The following is a 16206-nucleotide window of genomic DNA, read 5'->3' as shown; positions in this document are numbered from 1 at the left end:
ATAGTTCAAGGGGAGTGATTTCACAAAATGATAATTTTGTGCTTACTCACACAAGCCAGTAAAAACAGAGAGGAAATGAGATGTATGGTCAAATTAACATAAGGGGAAGGTAACTAGAAAGACAGTGGTGTTTAACAACACTACAGTAACTGGGGGGGGGGACCTGCCTGACTCACAAGAGACAGAGCTGTGATCTCTTTTCAAGTTTTAATATGCAGTTAAAAGCAGAATACAAGTAAAACACAAGGTAAATAAAACAAATCACAGTATTCAAAATAGAAAAAGGCAATAAAGTAATATAACAAATAAAAAGCAAACTAACCTTTCCCTTAGAGCAAAGTGTAGCAGAGTCAGGGTGAGCCTTTCTAGTAAATCTCTGAAATGGTTTATTTTACCCCTTAAATAGAAGGTTTAGTTCCTAGCTCCACCCCCTCAGTTCACAGATGATTTACCTTAAATGATCTGTTCTATTGACCTGTACTAATTTCTGCCTGACTCACAAGAGAGAGAGCTGTGGTCTCTTTTCAAGTTTTAATATGCAGTTAAAAGCAGAATACAAGTAAAACACAAGGTAAATAAAAGAAGTCACAGTATTCAAAATAGAATAAGGCAATAAAGTAATATAACAAATAACAAGCAAACTAACCTTTGTGCACACTGAGACTGCAGAATCAGATGCAGGCAAGACACAAAGACATCAAGATCATATGATTTTTAATTGTGATAATCTAAGGTTTGGGTTAAATAGAAAGGAGAAGCACAACAGGAAGAAAAATTTAATATTTGCACAAAACTTCCCTTAAGAAACACATGCAATTAATATGTACCTCTGTCTGTGTTGGTCATAAAAGAATGTCCCCAGATTTGCTGTTTCTATTAAAGAACCAGTAAAGCCAGAAAAATGAAAAACATGCATTTTTTTGGTCTTGCGTTGGAATTGTACATTAGCCAAACTTGCATATAGCACAATAACTAAGTGAGGCTAATTTTAATTTTGTTCCGACTCTAAACACCTCATGCTGGCAAACATCCTGATGTGGTTTTGTTTCCTTAGAAAGCACTACAGCGTCAGAAATGAAGATACTCAAAAGATTATCCTGTCCTCGACTGTCCTTGTCTGACCTTATTTCCATTCACTTAGACTGGCACAACTGAAAATCACTATTAACTTTTAGAAACTGTAATAAAGTTGTGCAAAACTAGTATGCAGTGACTTTTACAGGTTTATGTTTTTATTAGTATGACAAGGCATTTATCTCATTAGCAGAAAGAACTGAGATTACTTACCCTTTTTAGACAGTGATTCCTTTTATAGGTTTCTTGTTCTGTGCCAGGTACCTCTTCTACAGTCACACACTCAGATTATCCCACTTCCTGCTTTTCAAATCCTTGCTGATGACTCACTACACAACAAATAGGGCGGCATGTTACAGTGTAACAGCAACACTTTTCCATCAACAGAGCATTATTTTCAGTGATGTTTTATCAAATACCTCATCTAACCATAGGTTGTAATATTACTTCAAGATGTATTTTATATTTCAAACAGCTTAGGTGAATAATGTTACAAACTACAATTATGAAGACTACGCATATACAAAACTAAGTATCTCTTAAAAGTATGCCCAATAAAATGCCCAGTGTGGACTGCATGCAGCATCATTTGTTTATTAATTTACATTTTGTACATGGAGTTAGTCCTACAATGCCTATGGCCAATCACGCAAATACATCTGAGTAATAATAGCCATTTAGTATCACATAAGCAGACTTTAGCTGGAGGAAACATATTAAATAATAGTAGTAAATATTATTATATAGACAGCTAGAGAGATAATGCTTCCACCCATTTTCTTTCCAGCAACGAACATTCATTCACATATATTGAATTTGGACTAGCTATACACTCTATCACATCTTTGAAAACAACCATTTTTCCATGTTGTCATTTTGCCATCATTGCTGTCAAGCTTTACACATGTGTATATTCCAAGAGAGATTCATAAGCTGTAGCTAAGGTGTGGTATATGCAGTTGCCATCCCACATTCTGCAACATCTGAAGCACCCCCACATCCACTGTTTAAAGCCAGGCTTACAGTCATGTCAGTGAAGCATGCACATGTTTTTTTTTCCTTGTATACTGCCATTCATACAGGGTTTTCCTTGCCCCATACCTATCATGCACACTGCCCTTCTAGCCAGGGTGCTAATACACAGGAATATAGAATAACATCCCCCCTTCCTATACACACACACACACACACACACACACACACACACACACACACACACACGCACACAAACTGATGAGAAAAGTCCTCTAGAGGATCGACTCTCGCAGTGCTGGTCAGTCTCACAGTTTCCCATTATCACTGAAATCCCCAAGGAACCTGTGTTACTGACAGTGTCATCACCTGATGCCAAGGGTCTTTCTTTAGGTATTTATTTATCTGTTGATCAGGTAAGTGACCCTTTACACTCATTACTTGTATTACAGTAGCAAGGAACGATGTGTAGTACATATATAATGACAGCTTAGGATATACAATTTAGCTATTATGATTTTGGGAGGAGAAGGGAAAATAGAAGAAGCTCATGCATTAACAAGAAGGACCTACAAACTCCAAACAATAACAGGAGGCTTGGAATGAAAATAAAATTTTGAACCTGTGAAGCAGAAAACTTAACCACTATTTTCTGTTCTGAGAGCCCATCTATATGAAATGTAAAATTTCACCTACAATTCAAAATCTCTGAGCTTTTTTTCCCAGGGTAGGCTTACCTCATAGCTTCCAGACAGGACTCATTGATTATTCAGTTAAAGTAACTGCATTTTGTTTCTGTTATAAACATTAGATATTTATCTGGTACCACATTTATTAAGAGAAGTACCAAGCCTCACGAGTATTTTAATTTTATGCCTTTGCAGAGTCGTTTTCCTTGATGATTTTCATGCTATCTTCACAGCCACATATATTACACTGGTACCTTTCTTACATATTTTATTATCGTTGCATATATAATATAAGCAAATGTTGCCAGAGCAGCAAAAAAAAAAAAAAAAAAAAAAAATAGAATTATTCTTTTCTGGGGTCCATCCGTATTTTATGGCCTTAAGCTGAAAAGACTCGGTCTGTGCAAGAACAGCATTTTTAGTTCCCAAACTGCAACTATAAGGTAGTTTTAGAGTTAAAGAGGGACATCAGCACTATACACAATATAACACTATAGGCCAGATTCAATGAAGCCTACACCAAGTGTACACTTAGTATACAAGATGTGTATTCAGTAAAATTCTTATCACATTTTTTGTGCTTTCTAGTCACTGAAAGATTACACTAAATGTACATGTAGTCTACACTTTTGTGGTAACCTTTAGGAATTACTGTCAATATTTAAAGCTGCAAGAATATCAGTAGGAAAACTAAAATTAGGAGAAAGAAGGTGTGAGTTATGTCTGTTCACTCAGAACAGTGTACACTAAGTGTAGGTTTTATTGAATCTGGCCCTATACTTTGGTTCCAGTTATTGAGCACTACAGTCTTTTAAGCCATATTCCAATAGTTTGTTGTTGTTGTATCTTTCGGCTTTTCCCGGTTAAGGATCGCCACAGCGGAACTCAGGTCCACTAATGATTGGCAGTAGATTTTTACGTACCGACTTGCCAGGCCTGACGCTCAACCTTCAACTAAGGTACGCCCATTCACGCATGTCTCCACACAGAAAACGCTTTAGCTGAGAATCGAACAGGACAACGTCTTACTGTGAGGTGACAATGCTACCGCAGCACACATTCCAATAGTTTCTACTTGCTTAATGTACATGATTGTTACTGGGTCAGTGCTCTAATCCAAAAAATGACACTATTAAGTCAGTTCAGTTTTTTTTTTATTTTTTTTAAGACAGCAAGAAATTTGCCCAGAACAGAAAAGTAGTATGTGTCTCTACAAAGAGGAAGTCACATGATTTTAGCAATTCCCAAATAAGCAAATGGGAACTCTGCTTCACATTTCATCTAAACAAAAAAGAAACCTAACAGCAAACTATGAGACAATTCTATAGATACTGACACCCGTATATTCACAGTAGCAAACATTTTCAAAAGAAGTTAGATTCAATAGAGTATATATAGTAAAGAAAGCAAACATTTCAGGTCTAACCACCTGGCAGTGTAAACACTGGTCTAGGTAATAGTCACTGTAGTTGTGACACCTCGACCCCATGTAGAAAAATGGGAAGAAGGAGGCTGAAGCTGATGCCAATTAGTGGGCACCCAATAATGAATTAAAAGCAGTGGTCCTTTTCAAACAAGATGGATGAAAGTTTCAGTAATAGAGGCAAGGTTAAGGGTTGCTGTAAACCTCATTTTACAAATGCCAATAAATACTTCATCATGTTATCTTACAGCATCAGTGTTATTCATTCTCCAGTCACAATTTTATGAACTTTACTGTCTGGGCAGATTATATCGGCTTTCACACTGCTACCATGGATTTATGACAGCAAGAAAATTGATGGCATAGCTTTCTTCTCACCAAACTACAGTAAGATATTGCTAAATTAAAACATAATTTTACTATTGCTAAAATGTACCGCCAAAGAAAGTTTTTATAAAGTACAGTATATAGCAATTAAACATCACCATTCTCAGTCATGTAGTGTGTATGACAGTCAAGGGCAGTACACTGAAATCTGCACCTGACCAAGGAGCAAAAACCTACATAAAAGAAGACAGCATCAGATGTAGAGCCCCCTCCACACACACACACACACACACACACACACACACACACACACACACACACACACACACACACAAATATAGCTTGATATGTAATCCATGATAAACTAAAAATGCAGCACTTTTAATTTTCAACTTGATATACCTACTCACATATGCAAAATGAAAGCAAGACAGTGGAGAAGAAAACCAAAGGACCTTTTATAGATTCTTATATTAGTTTAATCCTGTCTCCATCCATGCTATCAAATAAAAATTTTGAATATCACTATTGAAAAAAGAATGCATCCAAATAAAATGGAAAAATTCTGTCAAGCTTTAAGATGTTCTCCTTCCCCGGTTCATAGGTAGGTACTAGGCTATCGGCCCTGGGGCCTATACAAGCCCAGCCAAAAAGGTACCCTGGCTTTTGCCACCCAAGAAAATTATGTTCCTGTGCCACTGTCGAGCAGAGCCACAGAGGTGATCCCCTGGGTGAATTTCCTATTTCCCATCCAATCATCAAGATTTTTCTTGAAGAGTGCTAATGAGGAGCTTTGTTTGATACAGATAGGTAGTTTATTCCAGAGTATGGGAAGTCTCTGGGACAGGAATCTATCCCTCAGGCATGTTCTGTTTAATGTGGTGACAAGGTTTAGGTCCCTAGAGCGTGTAGCTCGGAGGGATTGGGATTTCTTTAAGTGGACCATGTCCAACAGCTCTGGGTTTGACATAGTTTTGTATGTTAGGCAGAGATCACCTCTGAGTAGGCGATATGCGACATTGTGAAGCTGGAGTTTTTTGAGATGGTCTGCACAGGGCATCTGTTTGAGGCTGGTAATCTTCTTTGTGAGGTATTTCTACGGCCTTTCCAGTTGTTGTAGATGTCTTGTGAGGTACATACCAAAAGGGGCATTGTACTCTATAATGGGTCTAATGAGTGATGAGTAGAGGGGAACAATGACCTCTTTTTTTCTGGATGAGAAACCTTTTGTGATGAGGTGTGCCATGTAGAAGGATTTCCTGACTACTGTGGCGATGTGATTATCAAAGGAAAGACTACTGTCCACCTGTGTCCCAAGGTCTCTTATCACACTTTCAGTGTTAAGTATACTACTGCCTATGTTGTAGTTCATGGGTACAGAGTTTTTACCAAAGAGGATGACAATGCACCTTTTGGCATTGAGCTTGAGGCCATGGCTTTGACACCAGGCATCTGTCTCAGTGAGGCCCTTTTGGAGGATGTCCACATCGTTAGGAGTTTCGATTATGGCTCCTAGTTTGCAGTCATCTGCGAACTTCATTAGCCAAAGACCTTCTGTATTAGCCTGTACTTCAGAGAAGTAGATACCAAACAGGAGAGGACCCAGGACTGAACCCTGTGATACTCCACTTGTCACTGGTCTGAAGTCGGATTTGGAGTCTGCTACTTTCACAGTGTGGGTTCTGTCAATGAGCTAGTTGGCAACCCATCTTGTGACATAGGGATTTATACCTAGTTTAGTGAGTTTATCTATAATTCCAGAGTGGGGGATGGTGTCAAAAGCCTTGGCAAGATCTAGATAGGCTGTGTGAACCACCTTACCCTTGTCTACGGCTTTGGTGACTGCTTCAAAGAAGTCTATCAGGTTTAGGAGACATGATCTGCCTTTTACAAACACAAACTGGGTGGGATCCAGAGTTTGGAGATTACCAATATCTTTGTTTATAAGTTCCGTGATGATACGTTCCATGGCCTTGCAGACCATACTCGTCAGGCGAATGGGGCGGTAGTTTCCGGGGTCCATGGTGGCTCCCCCCTTGTGGAGTGGGATAACCATTGCTGTGCGCCATTCAGCAGGCACAAATCCTGAGGTGAGGCTATGACAGAACATGGTACTTAGGTGGGGTGCCAGTTCGCTCTGTAGTTCGTGTAGAATGCAGCCTGGGATGTTGTCTGGTCCCATGGATGCTGTGTTCTTGGCTTTGGAGAGTGCGGTTTTTACCTGTGCAGCCGTGATTACAGGAACTTTGCATTCTTCCAGTATAGAGATGGGCTCTTTAGGGGGTGAGAGGGGGGTAAAGTTAGCACTATCTGCCAGGATGTTGGCAATATCAGTTGGGTCTGTATATTTAGTGCCATTGTGCTGTAACTCAAAGCAGATCTGAGTGTTGCCATTGAGATTCCTGACATAGCTATAGAATGCTTTGTGGTTGTCTTTAGAATCAGTGGCGATTTTGTTTTCGTAACTAGCTTTGGAGGATTTTATCAGGGATCGCAGCTTCTTACTGAGGCTGACCAGGGAGCTCCTCCACTCATGGGATTTTACTCTCTTTTGCAAGAGTTTCTTCCTTCTATTGTACAGTTTGTTTATGGCAGGGGACCACCAGATTGGCTTCCTTTTTTTGGAGGATAGCGTCTTGGTTCTGTTTGGGATAGCACGATCCATGCACTCATGTAAGTGCTTATAAAGTGCAACTGTATAGGATTCAGTAGTCGTAACTGTACTGTCCATCTGCATGGGTGTCATGAAGTTCACCACTTCTGTCTTAAGAAGCATGAAGTTGGCTTAGGAGAAATTTTTTACCATGTTTCCTTAATGGGGGGTGGAGGCAGGATGTGGATATCTAAGGTAATTAGCTTATGATCGGAGTGGACCAATGAGGCGTTGACTTCAGGTGTGGAACACTGGTCACTCATATTGGTAATGACTAGATTGCCCCTGGTGAGCATGTGGATAAGTTGATCCAGGGCATTGGAGTTTATGAATTCCAGAAAGCATTGAGCAAAGGAGTTGGTACATGAGTAGTTTTCCCAGTTAATGGTGGGGTAGTTGAAATCGCCCATTATTAGGGTGTTTGGTTGAACCCTAATATTTTCCAGTACATCAAGAAAAGAGGAGTGGGAATCCTGGGGTATGGTGGGTGATCTGTAGCAAGCTACAATTTGGATTGCAGTTTTACCCAGAGTTAGTTGCACTTGGATAACTTTGGCTGCATTATGCTGAGCAACTAGCCTGGAGGTGTGGATATCCTTAATGAATATGGACACCTCCACCTTTGGTGTTCTGGTCCAGGTTACATGGCTGAAAAGTGTGGCATGAGTTATAGCCTGGTAGTGCAGGGGTGCTCTCTGGAGCCTTGAACCAGGTCTCAGTCACTGCACAGATATCAATGTTCTCCATTTTAAGGAGTGCCTCGAGTGAGTGCATTTTGAGATTTAGACTTCTAGCATTGAGTAGCATCACCCTCAGTTTTTGCTTGCCTGTTCCTGTTACGGTGGTGAATTTGTCATTTGAACCTTGCCTAAAAAAGGCACTATAGGGGTGGCAAGAACCTTAGCCAGTATCCGGAATCCCAGGGGTGATAGGTGCAGACCATCTCTAGCAAAGCATCGTGGTCTGTCGACCATGTCATCCCAGGCAGACAGATACTGGATCCCTTTAGAATGGCACCAGAAGCTTAGCCAATTGTTGAAGTCAATCATTTTGTCCTTGTACTGCCGCATCATTCTGGGTGATGGCAGAATGCTACTCAGGGCTAGGGTCATACCTGCCTGGTCTACAAGATCAGAGAGCTCTTCCATGTCTCTTTTCATGTAGTCCAGGGAGGTATGTCTCAGGTTGTTCACACCAACATGGACAATAACAGAGTCATATTTGTACTTGCTGTGGAGTAACCTGAGTGCGTGGGTTATGTGGCGGATCCTGGCACCCAACAGGCAGCTGACAGTAACCTTCTCCTTGTTTAGCCTAGTGAGTGGGACATCAGTGTGCCTGACTACAGAGTCGCCTATGACTAGTGTGTGGGGTACGTTGTTTTGCCTTATTGGCTGTGGTTGAGTGGCACACTGAGTCTGCGGGCTATGTGTCATTTGGGTTGTGTTGGGGGTTGGAGGTCGCTTGCATTTCTGCTTTGGAGGTCTCTGTTGCTTGAGCAGATTATTATTGAGAGCCTCCGCAAATGTTTTTGTGTTTCTATGTGTGGATTTTGGTGGTGTAGATTTAGTGAGACTATGTGATGAGTGTGGTGTGGTGCAAGTGTTTACCTTCTCCTCTTGACTGTCAAGTTCAGTCTTGATTGGAGAGAGCTTTACCTCCAGTTTGGATAGATAAGTGCATCTCTCACTGGTTGTAGTGTTGGGTGGTAGGAGGAGAGGGTTGTCTGTGTACATGAGGCAATTTCTACATTGCCCCAAGATGCCCAGATTCATCAGATAGACAGGAGAGAACACTGGGAGCTGACCCTTGGACATGCCTGAATAAACAAACTATTTTCCTCTAGATAAGTGAGGAAAGTGAGTACAAGAGCTGTTTTTCTCTAGGCAAGTGAGGAAAGTAAGTACCAAAACTGTTTTCCTCTAGGTAATGAGGAAGGTTGATTGCTGTAGCAATTAGTAGGTTATTTAGTGCTTACAAGTTCTGAACAAGTGCTGATCATGAATAAGCAAATTCAAGTGCTAAAAGTAAGAATCTGTATCTGGACTAGACTAGTTACAGGAAAGGGGGGAAACAAGTGCAAATGGGGCTTTTTAATCAGAAAGTTGAAAAACTGCCCAAACGGCCAATAACTACAATTTCTGGGCCAGAACCACTCCTTATGTGGTAGATAGGTTGCCTAGTGCTTACCACTCCCACTGATAAGCTAGAAGGCTTCCCCCCAACACAGAAAGCTTGGGGGGGGGGCTCAGAAGCTTACATACAGTCCTGGATACAGCAAATCTGAATCTGGACTACACTAGTTACAGGAAAGGATTTTTTTTTATATATACAGAAAAGTAGCTAAAACAGCAGTCAAAACAATTCAAATGCAGTGCAAGCTAGCACACTTGAGTATGTAGCAATGTTAGACCAAACAGTTTAAAAAATGCAATTAATTTAAAAATGACTAAAAACAATGCAGAAGGAGTCTATTAGGTAGAATGAGGTAAAGAGATGGGAGTGTCCCAGATCAAATCTACAATGGGGGCGGGCAACTGCAAAAACCTCCAAATTTAAACAACAACACAGGAATAGGGAGGGTGGGTATGGCAAAACCAACACCTTCAGCAGAGATCTGAAAAACTATACAGTGAAGCAAAAATAACAGTGCACAACTCTGAAGTCAGCCAGCAATGATATAAAATTAGTCAAACAACAATTACCAGTACACAACTCTGAAGTGCCAGAAAAATGTACTCAGCTCTGTATATCTCCAGATAGTTTGAAGAGCCGTCTTTCAGGACACAGGAAGGCTCTAGCAATGATATGCAGACTTTTTACTAAGAGGGTCTAATTTTATGCAAGTAATCCTTGAGATAGTCAGATAACACACAGGATGTAACCAGTTATACCAACTTAACACAGACAAATAGGGGGAGGGGGAAAAAACACCTTCAGCAGAGATCTGAAAAACTATACAGTGAAGCAAAAATAACAGTGCATATATACAGCATATATAATACAGACACACAAATGCACACATACATACCCAAACACGCACAAGCAACACAACAGATTACAAAAAGACCTGGAGATTTGCTATACTTGTTAAAAATCACCTGAATTATTTCTTTTAGACAGCCAATGCCCCCAAAATAAAGGAATTAAAATGGCCACTATCTACATATCAAAAAAAAAAAAAAAAAAAAAAAAAAGAAAGAAAAAGAAAAAAATGTATACTTCTAGAGGCTACACTAGCAGAAGATAATATACCACCAAGGCTAATACACTGTGCCTAGGAGATTTGGGGGATAATAATCAAAAGTTCAAGACTCAACAGTGACAGTCCTAAAACTCTGAAATTTAAACATAATCCCACAATCCAGCAAAATGTGAAACTTGTCACACATTAAAAGTTTTTTTTTTTTTTTCATGTGCAAGCCCCCGTACATCCCTATTACTGATAAACACTAATTCTGAGACTCTGAGATCAATACACCTTGGAGAAGGGGGGCATTCTCTGAGCTACAGTAATTTCAGACTTAGTAATTCTACTTGCACCTTATCCCAGATCCCACTTAATTGCACTGAGTTGTTGGACTCATATTATTCATTCTCAGAAATGCAATGGAAACCCTCTATGAGCCCAGAGCTGTACACAGTAACCATTTGAAATGTCAGATCCCACTACAGCAAGCCCAAAAACATAAAGACTGAATGGCCAAAAAATGTAGTTACATATACGAAGTTTGAGATGACCATATCTCAGAATATTCCCTTTTCTCTGAGGAATGGTGATCTCTGAGTTAGTATATCTAAGTTTGGGGGTTCTCAAAATTCAGTGGAAACCCTTCTTGAGCCCAGAGCTGTACACATTAACCACTGAAATGGTGGGACCATCTACAGTGAGCACTCAAAGCTCTTCTCCTGTAATTTCAGTCTTTTTTTTTTTTTTGGCTTGTTGTCACTCGGCATTTCAAGTTTCGACACTTCAAAAGGAAGCCATTGAACACACACTTAGTAGCCTGACCCATCACACTAACATTCCTACTCAAATAAATAATATGAGAGGAAAGGAAAGTATTCCTGACTGGGTCTTCTAAGATCATCCCACTAAAATAACTGGCAGTGGACTTCTAAAACACTATTATTGACCACAACAAAAGTTTTACCATCAGGGTGACAAGTGACCAGATTGTTTCATGAAATCTTGGAAAGTGAGAGGATGCCTGAGCAGCAGAGAAGAAGTGTTTTGGTACCAATTTTTAAGAATAAGGTTGATGTGCAGAGCTGTAGTAACTACAGAGACATAAAATTGATCAGTCACGGGAGGAAGTTATGGGAAAGAGTAGTGGAAGCTAGGATAAGAAGGGAGGTGATGATTAGCAAGTAGCAGTATGGTTTCATGCTGGGAAAGAGCACTACAGATGCAATGTTTGCTCTGAGAGTGTTGATGGAGAAGTATAGAGAAGGTCAGAAGGAGTTACATTGTGTCTTTGTGGTCTTAGAGAAAGCATATGACAGGGTTCCTACAGAGGAGTTGTGGTACTGTAAGAGGAAGTCGGGAGTGGCAGAAAAGTATGTAAGAGTGGTACAGAATATGTACGAGGGCAGTGTGAAAGTGCTGAGGTCTGCAGGAGTGGCAGATGCATTTAAGGTGGAGCTGGGATTACATCAAGGATCAGCTCTGAGCCCTTTCTTATTTGCAATGGTGATGGACAGATTTTTCAGACGAGATAAGACAGGAGTCCCTGTGGACTGTGATGTTTGCGAATTACATTGTGATCTGTAGTGAGAGTAGGGAACAGGTTAAGTAGTCCCTGGAGAGGTGGAGATATGCGCTAGAGAAGACAGGAATGAAGGTTTGCAGGGCTAAGACAGAATATATGTGTGTGAATGAGGGAAAACAGAGGAATGGTGATAATGCAGGGAGTAGAGCTGGCAAAGGTGGATGAGTTTAAATACTTGAATCAACAGTTCAGAGTAATGGTGAGTGTGGAAGTGAAGAAGAGAGTACAGGCAGGGGGGAGTGGGTGGAAAAGAGTGTCAGGAGTGATTTGTGACAGACGAGTACCAGTAAGAGTGAAAGGAAAGGTCTACAAGATGGTAGTGAGACCAGCTATGTTGTTTGAGTTGGAGACGATGGCACTGACAAAAATGCAGGAGTCAATGCTGGAGGTGGCAGAGTTAAAGATGTTAAGATTTGCACTGGGCGTGACAAGGATGGACAAGATTAGCAATCAGTATATTAGAGGGTCAGCTCAGGTTGGATGGTTTGGAGACAAAGCCAGACAGGCGAGATTGTGCTGCTTTGAACATGTGCTGAGGAGGGATGCTGGGTATATTGGGAAAAAGATGCTAAGGATGGAGCTGCCAGGTAAGAAGAAAAGTGAAGGCCCAAAATAAGGTTTATGGATGTGGTGAGAGACAACATGCAGGTGGTTGGTGTGACACAGCAATATACAGAGGACAGGAAGAAATGGAAACAGATGATCTGCTATGGTGACCCCTAATGGGAATATCCGGAAGAAGAGGTGACAAGTAAAGCAACTCCCTCAAAGAGCTATGAGAGCTATGAGCTACAAAAATTAAAATGAGAGCAGGTTAAACTCATAATACAATCTATCAGTCTGTTGATCCACGACTGCCACAGATCACCTGATGATGCTCTGAATTAATGTCAGCTCTACAACACTGGCAGCTGTAGGCCCCATAAAACCTTTATAGTCAAGCATGGCCCTGGATGTCTGCGATCTAAATATAATGATCCTGACCAGCCCAACACCACAACCATCCCACTAAATAAAGGCAAATCAATACAGTTTTGAAATCAAGGGGATCTGATTAATTTTTTGGAAAAGGCTCAGTCAGTTGTTAGACCCATGGAATCTATCCACTGCTCTTTCAATTTCAGATAAGCCCCACTCAGAGTTAGCTAAGACAGTCAGGAACCACTTGCACTTGTACATTCCAAACTTTGTCTACCGACTGCAGCACTATATGTGCTAAACCGACATTCTGTCTCAAAGCAGGTTATTTGACACTGGAAAACAAACCAAAAGACTAGGGAATGGGACAGAGTGCAAACTCTATTCCACCCAATTATGCAGCTTAATTAACAACAATTATACTGAAGGGACTCAGAGTACAAAGATGTATTCCACAGCTGAGGAAGGCATCACTGTTGATATATATATATATATATATATATATATATATATATATATATATATATATATACATATACACGTGTCCATACAGAACACAGATAGCTCACAACGCCGACACCCATATGGCCGATGCCATATGGTCGACATTCAAAATATCGACAATGGGGAAACCCTATCTCCCAATAGTGCGGAATGGAAACATTTCCTTTCTTGCAATGTAGTGTGATCTCAGAGTTTGTATATTAAAGGTACGTGATTTACCTTTTTTGTGAAGTTCTGGCGCTGTCGATATTGTGTGTGAGCGCCGGCCATATGGGTGACAGTGTTTTGGGCTGTCGGTGTTCTGTAGGTGATTTATATACATATATATATATATATATATATATATATATATATATATATATATATATATATACAAAAAAACACCTTTATTACATTTTCATTTAAGACACAGGTAACCCATACATTAACAGAAATGAAAGCAAACCATTTAACATTTTTTTTCCATTTACATACATTACATATCACATACCTTTTCTTTATTTGTCATTATCATCAGTTCAGCATTACATAAATTGTTGAATTCCAGCCATCCTTTAAACCGCACTCATCCTCTTCTTGAACATTATTCTGCATGTATTGTTCCCACAATTTCCCACAATTTCCATTTACTCTATATAAGCTGCTCCTTCTCTTTCCTAAAGATCCCTCTTCCAGTTCTTTTACCATTTTTATAATATTCAGTACTTCAAATACTGTTGGTTTAGATACTGATTTCTATTTTCTCAAAATTGCTTCTTTGGCAGCCACAGAATTAGACTTAATAAGGCCTTGTTATGTATTATCATGTGTCCCAGATCAAAAAATCACATCCTTACAACAATTTGCTCACTCAATATTTCAAGAGAGTACTATCATGCAATATTTTATATGCCTTATTAAGTATCTCTTTTTAACAGCAAATTCTGTTCTAGATTCAATCAAAAACCTTACCAGAGCAGGTCTTGCATGTAAGAAAATTCCGTTATCCCTTACCTTTTGCCTATACAGTAATATCGTGGAAGGGAATGCAGTCTCTAGCCTTCAGTCCAAATGTCTTCTTGGCCTCAACCTACTCTATAACCTTGCCTTCTCTAGTTATTTGCTCCCAATACCTTAATACCTTTGCCAGTTTTCATTCCATTCCCCTGCTTATAGTCATCCCTATTGACAAAATCTCCATTCTCATGTTGGCTTAGTTCTTAGAATACTTTCCACTACTATATTTTGTATGTTTTTATTATTCTCCTTAAGGATATGCATCCAAAATCCTACTCTCTCTTTTTTCTTGAACTTTCCCCTTGCTTCATTAACACCCTTTCCATTTTGAATTATAACTTCTGCTTGTGTTATGTATATGAGCCTTAACTGCATAGCTCTAAAACATCCGTTTAAATCAAATAATTATAACCTTGTTCTTTTGGAAAGATCCTTTTATCCCACTTAGCTCTTGCCCTCTCCCCTTCTAGATGCACTCCTTCAACTCTTAGGCTCATAGGTAAGTACAAGGCCCGAGGGCATTTATAAGCCTAGCCAGAGTGTGTCGGCTTTCGCTGCCCCATTGATTAATTAACTGATCCTCTGTCAAGCAGAGCCAATGAAGTGATCCCAGGGGTGTATTTTCTGTTACCCATCCACTCGTCAAGGTTTCTCTTGAAGAGTGTTAGTGAGGGGCTCTGCCTGATGTAATTTGGAATATTGTTCCAAAGCATAGGGAGTCTCTTTGACAGGAATCTATCCCACCAGCATGTTCTATTTATTGTTGTGGCGAGGTTTAGCTCACTAGAGCGCGTGGCTCGCAGTGACTTGGACTTCTTTAGGTGGAGCATGTCCATTAATTCTGAGTTGGACATGGCTTTGTAAATCAGGCAGGGATCACCTCTGAGTAAGCGATATGCAACTGAGTACAGCCGGAGTTTTTTCAGTCGGGCTGCATAGGACATATGTTTGAGGCCAGTAATCCTTTTGGTGAGGTACTTTTGTGGTCTTTCCAGCTGTTGGAAGTGTCTTGTGAGGTACATCCCAAATGGGGCATTGTACTCTATGATGGCTCTAATGAGTGACGAGTATAGGGGCACTATAACCTCTTTATTTCTAGATGTGAACCCTTTAGTAATTAGATGGGCCACATAGAAGGATTTCCTAACTACTTTGGCAATATGATTGTCAAAGGAGAGATTACTATCTACCTGGGTCCCCAGATCTCTTATTACCTCTTCTGTATTAAGGGAGCTGCCACCTACACTGTAATTCATGGGTGTTTTGTTTTTCCCAAATGGGATGACTATACATTTTTTGGCATTTAGCTTGATGCCATGACTTTGACACCAGGTGTCCGTCTCAGTAAGGCCCTTTTGGAGGATGTCCTTGTCAGCCGGAGAGTCAATTATGGCTCCCAGTTTGCAGTCATCGGTGAACTTGGTTAGCCATAGTCCTCCTGTGTTTGCCTGTACTTCTGAGAAGTATATGCCGAACAGTAAGGGCCCCAGGACCGAGCCTTGTGGGACACCACTTGTGACAGATTCACAGTCGGACCTGGAGCCCACTATTCTTACTGTGTGAGTTCTGTCTGTAAGCCAGCTGGCAACCATCTCGTGACATAGGGGTTTATGTTCAGGCTGGTGAGTTTTTCTGTAATACCTGAGTGAGGAATGGTGTCGAAAGCCTTGGCTAGGTCAAGGTAGACTGTGTGAACCTTTCCCTCATTTATGGCCTTGGTGACTGTCTCGAAGAAGTCAACCAGGTTTAGTAGGCATGATCTTGCCCTTAACAAAGCTGAACTGGGTCGAGTAAAGTGTTTGAAGGTTCCCAATGTCTTTGTTAATGAGTTCCATGATGATGGGCTCCATAGCCTTGCAAACCAGGCTAGTCAGGCTT

The 16206-nt window shown here is 40.4% G+C and overlaps 1 protein-coding gene across 4 annotated transcripts in view; it reads right to left on the bottom strand.

The window, feature by feature from the left end:
- LOC122799893 (E3 ubiquitin-protein ligase RNF14-like) overlaps positions 1 to 16206 on the bottom strand; it is an 826975-nt gene that overhangs the window by 620881 nt on the left and 189888 nt on the right. For all 4 annotated transcript variants that reach the window (XM_044069268.1, XM_044069270.1, XM_044069269.1 and 1 more), the window contains one exon: positions 1288 to 1403. The gene's annotated coding sequence lies outside the window, so the exon portion shown is untranslated. The remainder of the gene's footprint in view (positions 1 to 1287; positions 1404 to 16206) is intronic.

This window comes from Protopterus annectens, chromosome 4.part0 (assembly GCF_019279795.1).
Source record: "Protopterus annectens isolate FY-2018-M chromosome 4.part0, PAN1.0, whole genome shotgun sequence".
Classification (NCBI taxonomy): Eukaryota; Metazoa; Chordata; order Ceratodontiformes; family Protopteridae; genus Protopterus; species Protopterus annectens.
This window is presented reverse-complemented; position numbering and strand designations above follow the sequence as displayed.